General features: G+C 40.6%; 1 long non-coding RNA gene across 1 annotated transcript in view; it reads left to right on the top strand.

The window, feature by feature from the left end:
* Positions 1-18,456, top strand: part of LOC147268363 (uncharacterized) — a 163,861-nt gene that overhangs the window by 112,905 nt on the left and 32,500 nt on the right. The gene's annotated exons all lie outside the window — the stretch shown is intronic.

The following is an 18,456-nucleotide window of genomic DNA, read 5'->3' as shown; positions in this document are numbered from 1 at the left end:
AGACACAGCAGTTGAAACAATTGAACATTATTTCAGCCTGTTTTCATCCATCCATTCATTTTCTATCACTTATCCGGTTAAGGGTTGCCGGGGGGGGGGGGGGGGGGGCTGGAGCCTATCCCAGCAGCCGGCAGGCGTGAGGTGGGGTTCACCCTGGACGGGTCGCCAGTCCATCACAGGGCCAACACATAGAGACAGAGAACCATTCACACTCACAGCCACACCTACGGTCAATTTAGAGTATCAATCAGCCTCGTCCCCTCTTGATGTCTTTGGACTGTGGGAGGAAGCTGGAGTACCAGAGAGAACCCACACAGGAACAGGGAGAACATGGAGACTCCACACAGAAAGATCCTGTGCTGGAGCCGGGGCTCGAACCCAGAACCTTCTTGCTGAGAGGCGACAGTGCTGACCACTGCACCACAGTGTAGCCAACCTGTTTTCATTTAGAGAAAATATGTTTTCCACCAAGAGAAAGAAGCCATGAAATAACATGGAAAAAAGTTTAATTTGACCATGCGTGCTATGGATTTTAAACTGAGATTCCATATATTAGCCAAGCATGACTTCTTTCACACCACATTTTATATTCAGTGGGAAAATGTACAGGCAGTTATTTTATTGGAATTTTTGTTTTCTCAACCCTGTAATATTTTGCCACTTTGTGACTGGAGTTTGATTCGTGCAGTCATAAGTTGCCAGCTGAGCTCAATGAGCAGCCGATTGGCATGTGCCCTTTTAGGTTGATCAAAATGCAGCTGTGCCCCCTCCTTCAGGTCAGTTTTAAGAGTTTCACTGTGCATGCTTCAGAGATTCACTACAAGAGCTTTGTTGTCAAGGCAATTGAGAACTGTGGAGTTTACCAGGAGTTGAGTGGCATACTGACTCAGGTAAGGTGTCTTTTTTTTTCTTCTTTTTTTTCTAATTTCTCTTCTCATGGATCATAGTGAATGGTTACTGATAGCTTTTCAGTACGAGGGGGTGAGGGGTACAGATGTCATGGAGAGACATTTTTGTATTGTAATGCCTCTGACATGGTAACCTTCTACAGCTCACCACCCACACAGCCTCAAGCCCGAAGCCAGTGATTCAGACTTGGCTGTTTCATCAGTCACCATGTCCAAAAGCAACATTGTAAGAGTGCCCACACTGTCACAGGAAATATTGTGTAAAAGGAGAAGTGGAGGAGAGGGCAGCAATACCATTATGCCCTTAATACATTTCTTTGATAGACAAAAAGAAAAAAGAGAAACCCTACAAATGCACCCAAGTTGCCCGTAGGGGATGCTTAAATACAAAAATAGTGGAGGAAAATAAGTTGGAAAAGGGATGACGAAGAAGAAAGTACATAACCCAGGGTCAGAGACAGAAGACAGAGGTTTGTTGTCAAAGTCATTAATGGCCTGTGTGGATGGCTGCAGCCTTCAAACGCACACCTCCCCTTCTTTCTCCACTTGTCCCCCTTATTCTCACCCCTCTTTCCCTGAGCTCAGTTAGCCAAAGGTTTCGCCTGAATCTCAAACTATTACAGCTGCGCAACCTCAGTGAACAGCCAGACTAAAAAGAAGTGACAACACTGTCTAAGGGGAAGGTTGACAACAGAGGACAAAGGGAGTAAGAAACAGCTAAAGAGGGAGAGAGAGAGAGAGAGTGAGAGAGAGAAAGTTGGAGGGAGAGGAGAGTGAGAAAACAGATAGAAAATAGCAAAAAGAAGAGGGGATTATTGCAACATGAGATAAAGAAGATTACAGAAGACAAGTGTATAAAAACACAGATGCAAAAGAGGGAGAATCAGCTATGCTGAGACTTTGAGCAGATAAAACTAATGCCACAGACACTCACTTTTTGTGCACAAGATACTTTTCCTGACAGTGTCTCAGGCCTACACAGCTTCTGATCCCACTTACCAAGGTTAATAGCTTAAACCCAAATGCCCTTCTAAAAAAAAAAGAAAAAAAAGAAGCATATTATCTGAAGAAGATGCTCAAAAAACATCAGTTAACCGGTATTCAGTGGTGAGAAATTAGATTTCACTGATGAGTTTTAGAGTTGCATTTTATGCATCTACAGTCTAAGGACTCGAACACAAATTGCTAAGCTTAAGCCGATCATATCACAATTAAGTTGATGGAGCTACTGCTGCCTCTCACAAGTACCGTCAGCAGAGTGTCTCGTGAAAGAATGCTGCTGAGTTTCAAGTTTCATTTAGATGAGCTTCTTAAGTGGGCTCTGACATATGCATTCAAAATCACTCCCTGTTTTATTTTTCATTTCTCAACAATGGACTAAAACAAAATAGCAACCACTGGTGAAGTCAAGGCTGAGAAACTTGAGTTAACATGATGTATGATATATTGAATATTTTTAATATTTAAAACAGGCTATTAGCCACTTGTACAAGCTAACCCATCACATTGGTGATACTTTTCGTGATCATCATGCTGGTTTCTGCTGGATATTCCATTGCTGTCACAGTTACGTTACAGGATTTTAAAAACTCTAAATCCAAAAGCCTCTGATTCAGATGGTTGCTATAATATTATATACAACTGGATATTTGGGCAGATGATTCGTGTAATTGTCAGGATTGGTGACCTGAAATGGACCTGGTTATCCTGGCATGTGCGTTTGCTCCAATTTACAATGAGTTTATGGTGACAGACTTGGCAGAAGACGTGTGTGCTTTATGACTTTGATTTTTTATGTCATTTAATAATTTGAATATTTGAAGTTGCCTCTTTCATGTTGCTTTTGCATTGTGTTTAAGGCACATGCTTGTACTGGATGAACTAGGTTAGGGTGAGGCAAATGTTGCGGCCTCAAACTTGCTTAAAATGTGAATCAACAGGAATCAAATAGTGGCCTCCTGCTGCAGTGTTTGTTGGACCAATTCACCACCCCACCCTTCCTCCCAGCATGAACTTTTTCACACTGAAACAACAATAACACCATTTTTGCATTTCTATGAGGTCTTTCTCTCTCTCTCGCTCTCTCTCTCTCACTCACACACACACACAGACACACACACACACACACACACACACACAAGCATGCCCGCACAGGCCTCATATAAAGCCACACAGTTAACCGGCCTTCACAGTAGCAGAGAGCTGATAACCATATAGTCCAAAGACTGCAGACTCGACACTTTACCACTTCCGCAGTTAGTGCAGCTCTGTTGGGTATTATGGAGAGTGTCCATACTGAACTCTTCCTTCCTGCCACAAAGATGTAAACCCAGAGCAGATCCCAAAAGAATGTTCAGAAACAGCCATATTTTTTTCCCTCTGTAGCGCCCAAGAAATGCATTTAGATGAAAAGGTGTGAGCATTGAGCCGATGTACACAAATACATTCACCAGCAACAATTTGAACAATTGCTCTCCCCTGTGACATGCACAGGTGCAGACAGGATATAAGGAGGTAGTTTTGGTGTTTACACGCATGTCTGATTAAATTTACTTGACCTTGTATGCAGTAATTGCCACAAAGATTAATGCAGCCCACGAGAAGACATATAGATCCAGGCTGGATGACTCGAATCCTATCAATCACTTTTGAAAGCTGCATGAAGGAGGAGAAGGGTGTGCGATTGGCAGACAGTTAACCATGAAATTCACTTTCGCTGATGTTAAAGGGTTGCAATTTTCCAGAAGGACTGAATTGAAACCGTAACACTGTCACGCATTTGAGTGTACGTGTATGGAGAGGTGAGAGGTAGAATTTTTGACCCCTCTGTTAAGAATTAGTTTTCTGAAATGATTTTTATTGTAATGCATATTTGAAATAATATAAGACTGTAGCCCTCATATGAAAGCCTTTTTAATTTTAACTGGTGAGGAAAAACAAATTCTTAATTTCTGCCCATAGTTCATTAAAGCGCCGCAGTTGACTGGATAAATAGAAACATACTGTAGTACTTACAGTTCTAATGAGAAAAATGTCTCATTGGCCTGTGGCAAAGCTCAAGGCACTAGACACACACTACTCTGTAGTGATAATAAGCCGTATAAAAGTCCACATCAGTATTACTTTTTATATAAAAAACCCCTGTATTTCTAATTAGAGTATGTTTCCAAATGCATGCTAATAACTTTTGACAACTAGTGCCTGAATCTTTGGGACTGTCGCTCTGTCTCTTCACTTCTATTTGCTGGTGTGGTATACGGGCACATTCAGTTAATTATATGGATTTTTTTTTTTTTTTTTATTGACTCTGATGGCTGGAGGGCCTCTAGTTCACCAGACTAGCCAGTGGTCGGAGAGAGGGGGAGTGGATCGGGTCAGTGGCAGGCTGTAAGTAAACAGGAAATATATCAAACGGGGAGATTTTACACAAACTATCACGATGTGGAGTTGGACAGAGATGGAGAGATGGAGAAAAAAAGGGAGGGAAAGAGAGGATGTTAATACTACTGCTCTCTCATCCAATTCTGGATTCCCTGCAGCATGAATTAACATTTTACATTCAGAGCAGAATATGAGTCGCTCTGGCTCTGCTGAGGGCTCAGTGACCTCTCATAAACTTGGCAGGCTCTGTGGGCTTCTACACTGGCATTTATAATTAGCTATCCACATACAACCTCTGGGAGATACACAATGTATTTTATAATAATAATGATAATAATAATAATAATAATGATAATCATCATCATCATCATCAGGACAATTGATTCTATCACCTTCTCTCCAAAAGTACACAGTACACGTTTTTGTTTTTTTTCCCATTTTTCCCATTGGAAAAAAGGAGTGATGTACTGTAGAATTCACTAAAAGGAAAAGCGAGTCAGTTGAGGATGGTGCGGTCTCCCTTCTGTCAAAGCCCACAATGCAATTCATAAAACTAATTGAAGTTTCCATTGTACCATTCTAATTAACCTGAACTTCTTTAACAATCTGATGCTGTTATAACATACTAAATATCTCACTAGAAATATCTGACAGAAGTAATTAGCTCTAAGATTGATTTTCCATTATAATTTGTCGATTGTACAACTCTTTCAAACTAAAAAACAACAGATAACTTTGGCCAGTGTTGTTAATTACACTCCCTCGACTTTGAATGAGACTCATTTCAGTTAGAACCTTTTTTTTTTTTATTACATTTTAGTGTTATACACAAAATCTTATTTATTTCTTTAAGTGCAAAGTGACTATTTATTATTTAGGCTGTAGCCCACTCTGCATTCAGCTTGGTCATGTTCCCATCCAGACTATAGAGACACCAGCACTCCTGTTTATAGACAGGTGAGAGTTGCTGATCTTTTACCTTTTATCTATTAATTAGTATGTATTCTATGCCTTTTTAAATTCTTTCTTTATCCTTTTTTTAAAAAACTACCATGGACCTTCCATTGTGTCCTTAATAAATTCTTCTTCTTATGCGATTTATCCTCATTGTAAGCATCATGTCTCACACAGCAAGTCTTTTTGAGACATAATCATAAGTAGAAGTTATCTATGATGTGCAGCAGAGGCTCAGAACTTTTTGTGTGACCTGAGAAGTGCACCTTCTTTCTCTGTGCAATCAGGAAGAGCCTCCTACTATGGAATTTCTGCATGGTTTGGCTACTTAAGAGTAAAGCCAAAGGCTTAAATCAATAGGCTAATACAGGCAGCCATGGGAATCCATCAATGTCCCAGTCTTCAGGATAATTTTCAACAAACCATAATCAAGCAGGGGCAAAAATCATCTCCCATCCATCTCATGTTCATCAACTCAGCATTCCATCCTCCACCTGTCAGTTAAAGCCCTCAACATCACCTTCACTGGAATGTGTACATGCTGTAGCTGAACTTCTCACAGCTCATCACCGTATTTTCTGTAACATGTGCACTTCTTATGTCGATGATGATGCAGATGCGCAGTTGACGGACAAATATATTTGTTGTTTTTACTGTTTTATACTGTAAAGTCAAAGCCTAAGTTCCCACCGGAACATTCAAGTCTTTTCTTAGATGTATTTGACAGCAGAGTGCATTTGGATACATGTTCACATGAACATACACCTCACACACACGCATGAATACACGCCCTGGTCTGTTGAGGTGGCAGAGGTCAAGTTAGCCGTGGCTTTTTCTGCTGAGCCGTCTGTATTGGTCATGCGGGGGTACAGAGGAATATAAAAGGGTCTTCACCTTGGCAACATCTTTGCAGGGAAGGCCCTAATGACACGCTCAATATCACAAACAATGTCGTTGGGAACAAACATGTCCTTCCTCCTCCATCATTGATGGGAGAGATAATTGTCGCCCAATTTGCATAAGAAATGTTGTCAAACCGATTGGCGTGTTGAGCAAATAAGCATGCACCTAATTGCACTGATATGTAATTAAATGTGAAGAGTTACTGATTATTAACCTACGACCTTCGGAAATGTCAATCAAAATGTTATCGTCATATCGGAGGGCAAAAGGTAACAGGAGTGAGCGGAGCAGAGAAAGGGCAGAACCTATTGCATCTACTTTTTTCCTACTGTGTGAAACCATAACTAATGATTCATTACTGAGCGAGTAAATACATCAGTTTATCAGATGCTTTTCAAGGTTCAGCAGGCTTTCAATAGAGGTTTAGAAATTCACGAGTCGAAATGTTAACCTTTTGGAATACACGTGTTTGCGTGTGACCACAATGTAATACAATTGTTATTCATCATCGCCCATTACGTTGGGGGGTTTTTAGGGTAAATACAAGATTGATCAAATTACCTGTTCAAGAAAAAGAAAAGGAAAAAGACAACCCCCAGGTTTTGACTCAATTTCATGAACTCACTTTAATTGATTCAGGACTGCCTCTCTCCAGCTGGCGTCAATCCATCACCAGTGCTGCCTGCGTGGAATGTAATACAGCCACCAGTTAGGCAGGCTGCATACCTTTTCTGCTCTGCTCCACTCCCTGTGCCTTTCCCTGTTTGAAAGACAGATTATATTGGCCTCCTCTAAACACACAAACCCTACACCCCGCAGCGTTATCATAACAAGCAGTAAATGAACTCAAATGCTGCCGTCAACTGAAGAGCAAACTGGCATAAGCATGTTCTCCTTCTCTTTTTTTCCCCCCTTCTCAACGGGCGAGTTGTTGAATTTATTGTTTTAATAAAGACACTATTATTCTTCCTCTTCCTCCAAGTCCCCCAGCATTATATTTATGGTACAATGACTTATGACCCTAAACATTGTGCCAAGAAGGCCAGAGTTATGTGAACATCATCTTGCATCACTACAGATGTATCAGTGCAATGAAATATGACCACATCACTGTGTGGCTCTGGCACTTGGATAGATAGTCAGAGGAGGCTGACAGAAGAGAATACAACAAGCAAGACACTAACTTTGCATACTACAACTGATTCAAGCATCAGTCACTGCTGCAGAGACAGCAACAGGTCTTCAGACCCAATAAATATAGCGAAGGCATGTGTTGCTGTTTTTGGGTTTTTTTTTTGCCAAAAGTCAGCAGTGTTCAGCTGCTCAGACAGGCCTTGTGATGCAAATTCAGAGGAGTGGAATAGCACGGGGCCTCCTTGAGTTTGAGAAATAAGAAAAGTCTACATCAGATTCAGGATTTGCTCTTATCTCTTCTCACCTGGCAGATGTACTTTGGTGAACAAGAACTGAGCCGTTATGTAATGAATAAACAAACAAAAAGATCCACATGATCTTTCTGCTATCCAGTCAAAGCTGTATCTGTACAAGAGTGCTAAACTGATTAAGAAGTAGAATGCTTAGGTCAATTTGGGCTGCCCAACCCACAAAAAATACCCATTAATCATCCGGTAACCTGCCTGATCTGTGTCTCTAGACACTGATCACTGGAGGGGGAAGTGCTGGCCCAGAGTTATCTGAGCTGGACCAGCACACGAGGTCCATTATTGGACAGACAGCACTCTCTGTGCCATCAGCTGAACGCTGCCCCAAAGACTTGGGCACTGTGTCAGAATAGTTGATATGGATGGAACTGTTACTGCCTGCTCTTTATTTTATAACATGTGAGCCCAGTGTTCTGGTAGGGCAATGGTGAAATACAATGAGCTCTTTGAGAAATAACTCTGCCTTTTCATTAGCGGCTGTGTAAGTGGGAAAAGAATGTTGCATCATATTCAGATTCATTGGAAGCTGACACAGAGAAGCAAATATAGGAAAAGTATGATGTTTTCTTAGTTCCTGTCAATCTACGAACATTAGCATTTGGGATTAACTGTGTCTTTGGGGTGGCAGCATAATAATCAGGAATTGCAGTGATCCAGCCTGTTAAAGTGACGAATGCATGGACTAGTTTTTTTTGCATCATTTTGAGGCAGGATACATCTGATTATTTTCTTTTTTTCTTTTTCTGGTGGTTGAGTTGGAAACCCAAGCAAAGCATGTAGAGCTACTATATGAAATGATGTGTTCCTGAAATGTTAAGGGCCAAGTAAAATAAATTCAGTTTGGTCTGACTGCCAAACAGCCAGACTACACTCACCATCAGGGTATTTCTTTCCTTAAGGGAAGCTCGAGGCTTAACTAACTGATTGCTTTCCTCTTGCTTTATAGATAAATATAATTGGATTTCATCTGCATTACAGTGCAAATTTATGAAGAGTTTTCTGTCTTCCAAATGCATGAAAGGTTAAATGGTAAGTTTGGTTTTCTCTTTCTTCCCGTGACATGTATCATTGACATATTTAATACAAACCAGGCTTTATGAACACCACAAACTGCTTGGTTGTTGAAATTGTTGACTCAGCCATGCTTATGGTGCTTTGTGTTCACCTGATGTTCATGCTGAGCATTTCCATAGTCTTGGCACTTCATATAACTGCTAGAGTGCTGTTATTCAGCAATATGTTTTAGTACCTCAAAAAGATACAAAATCTGATGCTTGACATTGGCAGATTTATGCTTGACAAATTTTTACACCCACATGCTAGATAGTGGAGTGAACCACTCACATCACACAGTATTTGTGATTCAAATACAAATAAAGTCCTGTCATTTGTAATGATTCCCTGCTGCCTGATGCTTTTGGTTATTTTGTAAAGTTGTACTTCTGGATGCAAAGTACTTTTGAGTCTGTTGTTAATGTATTAGTGCTATGAATCATGATTTTAATAGAGAAAACGTCCACAAAATACGAATATCATGAATGTAATCAAGTACAGATGATTCACCACTTGTAGTGAACATGCTGTTCTGAATCTTCCTCTAAGCTGTTTGACATATAGATGTTCTGCAGCTACATGACCAACAAGATGACCACACAGCTGAAGGATCCATGTTCACCCTGTGAACCAGCCTCATTTTTTTTCGAGCCGTGGCATTTCTCCCAGCTTTTGCTCGTACTACACTCCATCATAATGCTAGACATGTCAATCAGAGCTCTGAGTACACTTATCTCCCAAGGAGATTATATGTCATCAGAGGATGGGAGAACTTGCAAATCCCTCTTTCCTTTCACTGCTCCTGTTGAGGGCTTGAGGAGTCACCCATCTCCTCCTTGGTGATTAAAGTGGGAGATTGAGTGTGTTTGCGCTGCACACAGAGAGGCTCATTACAATGCACTCGCATGTTGTTGGAAATAGTCCTGGCCAGGAGCTGTAATCCAGAATGTGCTTAATGAGGGGCTACCCAGCCTCTTCATGGGTCCAAGGAGTCAGGCAGACCTGCAGGGGAGAAAAAAAAACCCAAAGAAGCAGCAGAGAGAGAGAGAGAGAGAGAATAAGCTCTCTCCTCCACCCTATCAATCTTCACAGTGATTGAAAAATTATAATAATAGAGCTCACGCTGATAATTTGGCCTCTCTGTGCTGTGCTGCCTGAGCTTTAATGAGAATTATGTCAAGGATAAAATGGAAAAGTATGAAGATTGTGTCGCAGCAATTTATAAACAAAGGTGACGCTGGATGAGGTCTTGCAAGATGTTATGGTGATTACCTGAATATTTAAGAGTTACTGAACTAAAATTTGGGCAGCACGGTGGTGCAGTGGTCAGAACTGTGGCCTCACAGCAAGAAGGTTCTGGGTTTGAGCCCCAGCTCGAGCACAGGGTCTTTCTGTTTGGAGTTTCTTTGTTCTCCCTGTGCCTGCATGGGTTCTCTCCGGGTATTCCGGATACTCTAAATTGACCGTAGGCGTGGCTGTGAGTGTGAGTGGTTGTCTGTCTATGTGTTGGCCCTGCGATGGACTGGTGACCCGTCCAGGGTGAACCCTGCCTCTCACCCGAAGGCTGCTGGAATAGGCTCCAGCCCCCCTACAACCCCTAAAGGGATAAGTGGTTGAAAATGGATGGATGGACTAAAATCTTCACGTGTATCAGACAATAGATATTCTAGATCATCTATCTCTGATAAATGCTCTACACAACACATGTGAAGTTATACTTTCATAAAGTTTTCTTTTTCCACAAAGTCTTACAAGTCTTGAACAACACCAAATTTCACAGGAGCTCAATGAAGCTTAGCACATTGGTCAAAAACCCAACTGCTAGTCACACACTAAACTACAATGATGATGAGGCAGTAATACAACCAGATGTACTGTGTGTTTGTATGTTACTCTTCTTCTAGGTATTTTTTAAATTAAAAATTATGTGAAAGCAATTTTGAACTGTTTAAATGAAAACCAAGAGCATGTACATATTCATTCAGCTGAAACATTTCAAGCCAGATGTAGATGACATCACCACCTCGCAAGCGTTTTTCTTACCATTCCAACAATTTTTGCTCAATCAGCAAAAATTGTGAAATATGGGAGTGAATACTGACTCATCATCACCTGATGGGGGTGCTATATCCACCACAGAGAACCTGTACAACTGCCGAACCGCGGAAGAATCTCATTCCTTAAGCATCTCGCCTTTGTAGGGAAATCAATTTCAAATAGTTCTGCAGCCATCTTGAAATACTAAGCAAATACAATTTAAAGTAGTTGTTTTTGGGGTTTTTTTGGCACTCAGAGAGTGCATACCTCTGCCAAAGTGATAATGTCATCAGATCCGGAACAGTTCCAAAATGTAATCGATTAGTCATGCAAATTTAATCAAAATCCAACCACAATCTTTTTTTTTTTTTTTTTAAGTTTCCCTGCTAATGGACAACCACATGACCTCCTTGGTGAGGGAAAGGTTAGAATTTGAAACCTGATTTAATTTTAGAATTGATCTCATGATGTCACATCAGCTCAGGTCAGGTTTCTTGCATGGTGGAGAATTTGAATCATTGACAGAAATAAACATTCTACAGTTACTGTAATTGAAGTCATTTTTGGCTGAAAATGTATCCAATATTTTCCTTTTAAAGAGTGTTTTTTGTAGTGTTGATATAAAGGATAGTTTAAAACAGTATTGGCACAAAACAAAAACCCAGTCCCAGGTCTCAAATGTTTTATGGAACTGAACTGTTCATGGAAGAACAGCTGATATATAATTGAGGGAAAATTAGTTTTTCATCCATCTTCCCACAGGAGGATATACATGTATCTCTAAATCCACTATGGGGGGTGGGGGGGTCTTTTCAATTAGTTTACCTAATATATTTCTATCCCCTGGCTTCTATCTAGTCAAAAGGAACTGCCACCTTGTTGCTGGGAGACCGACCAGTTGTATTACTGCAGTTATTCATCCTTGCTGAACTCTCTTGGGTCAGTATTTGAGTGCTGTGAATGTAGCTTGTTGTGGAGTGACATATGGCTTGTCCTTTTCAAGTCCCAATTTAACAAAATAATACTGTCTGGAGCTTTAGAATTAAACTGTGAAAGTGAAAATGAATGATAAGAGAAAGTGAAAGACGATATTGGCTTAAAAAAAAAAACCCATCATGGTGTTACTGTATATACGGTATATATGGTATATACACACTGATTGTGAAACGTGGTATTCTGTACTACAAACAACACAACCATGACACACAGGGCCAATTTTAAATCTATTGAATTATTTTTCAGCATAGAAAGAGAAACAGGACCACTGTTTACACCTCCTATTCTTCTCTTCAGGTTCCTTGCACTGGCAGATGGTGTGTTAACTAAAAAGCCTTTGAGAAAAACACTTCCAAAATGTGTGTCCTCCCCTGTTAGACAAGGGTGAAAACTGTCACACCTGGAGCGATACCTGAGTGTTAGTGATAGTGAGGGCTGCAACATGCTCAGTGTGCTCATGAAGCTTCTCCACAGCCATATGCACACTTGTAACTCTATATTTTCACATAAACATTTGAGGGATCTCCCATGATGCATTGGGGTTCTCTCTCCTCTCTGCCCTTCTGTAGTCACAATTGTTACTAACTTGACCTCTTCTCCAGAGCTGTAATTGGTATCAGTACTAGTGTACACAGTATTCTCAATAGTGTTCTAGCATTTACATCAGCATTGTGTTTGCTAGCACATAGATGCTCATATTATGCTGAAATTGATAGCTTGAGTCACCTGTAGATGTTATAATCGTGAGCTAGTTGAGTGTTTGCTGTCTCGTCCTCCGTCCTTCTGTCTTTCTCTCTACTTGTCTTTCTCCCTCCAGCCTGTTCACACCCTGTCTGTCCATCAGTCTCTCTCCTTTCTCTCCCTTTTTATCCCTGCCCCTCTCTTTCCTTATTTATATCTGTCTCTCCCCATTATCTGTCTTTGTCTCTGCACTGCTCTACTGCTCTCTTTCCCCCCAACGGTCAAAGCAGCGGCCCGTTCCCATTGAGCCTCGATCTGCTCGACATTCCTGTTAAAAGGAAGGTTTTTCATTGCCGCTGTTGCAGGATGTGCTTGCTCATGGAGAATTGCTGGGTGTAAATTCATTGGCAGAGTGTGGTGCTTGAATTACTTTAGTTGTAAAGTGTCATCAGATAACTTTGTTTGCAAGTTGGCGCTATACAAATAAAATTGACTTGACTTTGAACAAGCAGGCTGCCACACAGCATCTTAACAGCTTTAAGAATCCATCCATCCATCCATTTTCCTCCACTCCTGTTAAGGGTCACGGGGGGCTGGAGCCTATCCCAGCAGCTTTCGGGCGAGAGCCGGGGTTCACTCTGGACAGGTCACCAGTCCATCACAGGGCCAACACATATAGAAAGACAACCATTCACACTCACAGTCACACCTACGGTCAATTCAGAGTATCAATCAGCCTCGTCCCCTCTTGATGTCTTTGGACTGTGGGAGGAAGCTGGAGTACCAGAGAGAACCCACACAGGAACAGGGAGAACATGGAGACTCCACACAGAAAGATCCTGTGCTGGAGCTGGAGCTCAAACCCAGATCCTTCTTGCTGTGAGGCGACAGTGCTGACCACTGCACCACCGTGCTGCCCACTGTAAGAATCAAGTTCTGTAGAAGCCTTGAGCCACATGATTCTCAGGAAGGATGGCCTTACTTTTGACACTCTCTGGCATGCAGGCATACATTTGTTATTTGGCTTCCAGTAGTAATGGACTAGAAAGTTGTAATGGTTTTGATGCTGGCTGCTCAGAACACTATTAGCAGGATTTGATATAACGCACCTGTCTCCCTCACTCTTTCCACATGTCCTGACTCTATCCATTAAAATTGTGATTTGTATCAAAGTATTTTTTACAGTTGTGTATTCTATGAATGTTATTTTGCATTTCTATTTTATTCACATGACCATGGCCACTTCCAGAGTAAAAATTACATTATTAAGTAATTTGATTTGTGGTGAGGTTATAAAAGCGACGTCTCTCAAGCTGGAATGTTCCAGCAGCATATTTGCATTTTAACCTCCCAATTTGTTACAGAAGCTGCAGTGTTGGAAATAACTTTTATTTGTCCACCTGCTACTGTGGCTGGTGGATTCCATAATCTACACTAATAAAGAATTACAACGGTAGTATTAACTTCTGCAACAATAACAAACTAGCTCATTAGTGCAGGGAAAAACATTACAGTAAAGTGGCTAGCTGACCTGAGCTTGAGGGGAGCCAGTGGTATGGGCAAAGGACCAGACCAGGTCCAGACAAAACAATTGAACTAATGTTGGAAAATGAGGTGTGGAATCTTGCTGGCTTGCGTGGGAAATGTTTCTGCTCATGCATCTAATGCTCTAGCACCTTCTTTTGAGACGCTAAGAAATTTTGAAGCACATATGAGGGTGATGATAGCTGAGACACCTGGAAAAGAAGATATTTAAAATGTATCCCTGTATTTGCTCCTAACTTAAGGAACTCATTATCAAGTTGTTTTCTTGTTGTCAGACCTGGTGAAGTACAAATCAGTGACATTATGCAGTATTTTCAGCATTAATTTAGTCTCTGAGTTTCAATTGAATCAAAATCAAATTCTAAATTGGAGGCAGTAATTAGCTGCAGCTGTGAAAGTCAACAGGCTTTGTGCACCTCTGGATGATGTGATGGTGGTGTTGCTAGCATATTGAGGACATTCTCAAAAAATGTAACGTAGGTTAAATTTGTCCTCAGCTACAAATTCCTCCTTTCACACGTCAGTTTTTGGCCTGAACTTGTGCACATTTGTCTTCTTTCACAATTTAGCAAACCTAGGAAAGAGACACATTTTGCTCCGTCGTCCTCCAACTGACCCACAGACTCCAAAGTTACGTGGCACCAGGATTTTAAGAGTGAAAACAAAAAAGGAACTTTTTAAACTTGCTGACACCTGAAATGAATTATTTATATCTCTGTGTTCAGCAGAGTCTCCTGTCTCTCACAGTCAAAAAATTACACACTTTTAGTGTTAAACCAGAGTTTGAGATAGATGTAGGTTGAATCCTTGTCTCAGTCAGTGTAGTACTAAACAGTCACCATCGCCGTGGGAACCACTAAATTTGAGCTGACTGATCCACTGAGGTTTAACAAACACTTGACTGACATTTCAGTCTGTAACTTCTTTTTTAAATCCTGACGTTGGAACACGGGGTTTCGTCTTTGTTTATTTTCAGCAGTGAGCTGGAGCTCTGCGTCTCATGTACCCAGGAAGTCATCAGAGCTGGTCTGATTTATAATAGACGATGCTGTTAAACAAAGAGACAAGTCAATAAACAGGGGTTCATGATATTTTCATTAAAAGTAAACATGCAGTGACTGTTCTCTCCAGATTTTTATCATTTACACTAGAAATATGAATAGGACCTTGGCCAAGGTCTGCGCCGGCACTTCTGTATTTTTGTCCACTCTTTAAAAGCATGACTGTATTCACAACACAACTCCTTATCCATTCCTGTTTGACCACAGGAACGGATAGTTTTCAGCAAAGGTGTTATATATTTGAAATGGCAATCGTCAATATCACTGTGCTTAAGTTCACTTTGTACCAATGCTTGTGGGAAGCAGCATGTGAAATCTTGTTTGTTGACATTTTAAAAATGGGAAGGTTAGGATATTTGCTGCCAAACACTAAATCTCCAAAAATGCTGTAACACAGAATAACATCCCATCAACCAGAGACATCCTCCCTTATGACCTCTTTGGAGACCCATTTTACTGTACAACAGAGTTCTTTTTAGAAATTGACTGAAATTAGTTCGACACCACAGAACCATAAAAGCAGAGAGAGGGAAGGATGGAGTGGTAGGTGGCTGGGTGCCAGGTGAAGCTCTCCGGAGAGAGAGGGGAGGACCACGGGCACGGTGACACATAGATCCAGTTGAAGAGCTTTGTTGTGATAAATCAGATTCACAACCCTATTTTTACTCATCTATTAATCTCGGGGGGGGGGGGGGGGCTGTGCAGGCTTCATATAGTCAGGAAATGAGCAAGTTACTTCCCAGTGTTGCAATGGTTGAACACCCTCTAATGACCATTATTTATTTCTGCTGCCGTCCTGGTCCCAGATTCTTATCTGCTGTGGATCTGTCCACCAAAATGAGAGCATCATTAGAGAAGGAAGGAGGAGGGAAAGAAAAACAGAGAGAGAGAGAGAGAGAGAGAGAGAGAGAGAGAGAGAGAGAGAAATGATGGGAGACAATTACCATGCCTTGCTAATTGCTGTTATTTGCACTTATCATGGCAATTACAGGCCTCTTTGAATACAAATACAACAGTGGTAATAGTAAATTCTGTAGGTACAATTCTGGCTTGCTGTTGAGGTAAAAAAAGAAAGAATTTGGCAGTATTTCGCATACCATCAGTAGCAACACAATTAGTCAAAGGATTTAATCTTGGCTATACCTTGGATGTCATTGTAAAATGAATTCCAGCTCTGCAGCAAATCATCCATTAGCACACCATAAAGAAATCACTTCACATTATAAAGCAACAGCTTCCCTCACAGTTTATGAGAAAAGTAGTAAACTTGTGATATATTGTCAGCATATAAGTGGTCAGTTGCCTACGCAGACAATAATTGGAGGTAAGATTTACAGATCTTGTGGAGGGTTTTAGACTGAAAATCACTGGCTATAGTGAGCAGACTTTATAGGACACAGACAAAGAAACAGATCAGCAGGAAGATGAATGTGCACCACCGCATCACAGATATCATGCAATAGGAGCCTTCTCGGCTAATGAAATGATATGGAAGATATGGACTAACAAACCATGCAGTAGATGGTAATTATTGTTACTTGTCCATAATTTTACTTACTCTGTCGCAAGCAAATTAACAGCCTGTACTGAATCTAAGAGGTTCACTTACTCTGAATCTGTTTCTGGACATCTTTACATCTCTGTCCAGATTTATCTGCTCACACAATATACTCATACATTTTTGAATGATTATGTCCCTTGCAAGCCTTTGAATAGTGTATCTACAAAGAGGTCTTATGTAAAAATAGAACAAATCAATGGGAAGATTATACACTGCATAAAAACAGATCTCAATTTAATTCAATTAAAAAAAAATGGCTTTTATCCCCCCATGAACAAGAAAAAACTTTAATAAGTTGTCTATTTGTTTCCTCAGGACATGGACAGAATCATTCATCCACACGTGCAGCTGGAATTAATAAAAGTGAATGACATACAAACATTGATAATAAATTGTGTGGCATGTGCATCTTAGCCAGCAATGGGAAAATACTGCACGTGCTGGATTTCTGTTTAATCAAAGTGTCACGTTGAATTCACACTAGATTGATGATTAAGTTCCAGGGTAGCGACTGTGTGGCAGAGAACTGTGTCTGAACTGAATTTGAATTTTAAAAAGCTGAATCATATTTTTCAGTTTGAATGATTGTATTGAAAATCAAACTCTGAAAAGCATGATTTTGAAATGATTCGCTTCTTGAGATTTAAGGTCAGCTTACCAGGACATGGAGTCTGACAGCAGACTCACAGAAGTCATTTGCTCGGATTTTGAACTTGAAACAGGTTCATTTTAAATATCATAACTGAGTTACAATGATAAGCGTAGTTTTTACCCAAAGTAAGACAAAAAAAATTATGGTTGAAAATGCCTCGTTGTGCTGCTGACACTTATGACGTAGCATTAAAAGATGGCACTCCCTTTGAAAACAATGGAAATAATACACTCAGGAAAAAACATTAGAAATGTTCTCACCGAATAGGTATTTAAAGTGCGAACTCTCACTGGCTCAGTGTCAGAGGAGGGATTTACACTATTTCTCATTTCTGATGCAGCTGCTGTGCTCAGCTATTCTGGTTTTTAATGCTCTGAGTCTTTCCTACATGTGCTAAACCACACGGGCATTTGATTAAATAAGACATGGTGCCTCCTCGTAGTTTTGGCAGTTATAGGTTGCATTTTGTAGTATATTTCAACATAAAACCTGACTGCATGAACCACAGTGATAATTCACTGGTGGAGGATCCAGGAAAAGTTGTGTTCTTCTCAGGCACGAGCTCTGGTGAGAGGAGTTTGTGGTTGAGGTGTTTCTACACACACTTACATAGGTGAATCTTTGAACTCATTTCTAAGTTGTGGATCTGAGCTCAAAATGTGCCAGTGCTTATGAATATTATGATCAAAACCTTTACCTAGGGCTGAATATTTTTATGGCACCTTGGGACATTGTTTGGTGGAGTTTTCTTACAATGGAGTCTCTTCTTCCAGTTTTACTGTAGTAAAAGTGTCCAGGCATCAACGAACTTTCCTTGAATCTACTATATACTCCATCTCATCTGTTCACTTTGCAAAGTCTGGTTGAACTCTGTATGACCAAACTCAGGTCGAGCGGATGGAGAGACGCTGTGAGCATTCAAAAGGGCATCCAAAAACCGATCAGTTGTAAATCTTGATTAATGGGGAATTTTACGTGTTCATGGGAGCGGTTGAGCTACTCATAAAACTGCGGGTCAACAAGAAAATGTCATCCACATAACATTTTCATTTTTCTACAGCTTGATGTGTGGTTACTGAGGGGATCTGCAGAGGAGAGGACAGACTACGTTTAGAGAACTAAAATTGGAATATAAACACGTTTTTAGAAATTTAGTTCCCTTATGCAGAGAGTAGTTGGAATAATGCTGAATTGGGTCAGAGGACTTTAGTGTGGTGGACATTAGTCTGTGTGTGTGTGTAGGTGTGCATTAGAATCACTTATTCACCAAATGTTTCCCAGT

Source organism: Aulostomus chinensis, chromosome 3 (genome assembly GCF_037954235.1).
Source record: "Aulostomus chinensis isolate RoL2024-O1b breed Wild chromosome 3, RoL_Achi_v1.0, whole genome shotgun sequence".
Classification (NCBI taxonomy): Eukaryota; Metazoa; Chordata; class Actinopteri; order Syngnathiformes; family Aulostomidae; genus Aulostomus; species Aulostomus chinensis.
Note: the sequence above shows the minus strand (reverse complement) of the source record. Positions and strands in the feature narration are given on the sequence as shown.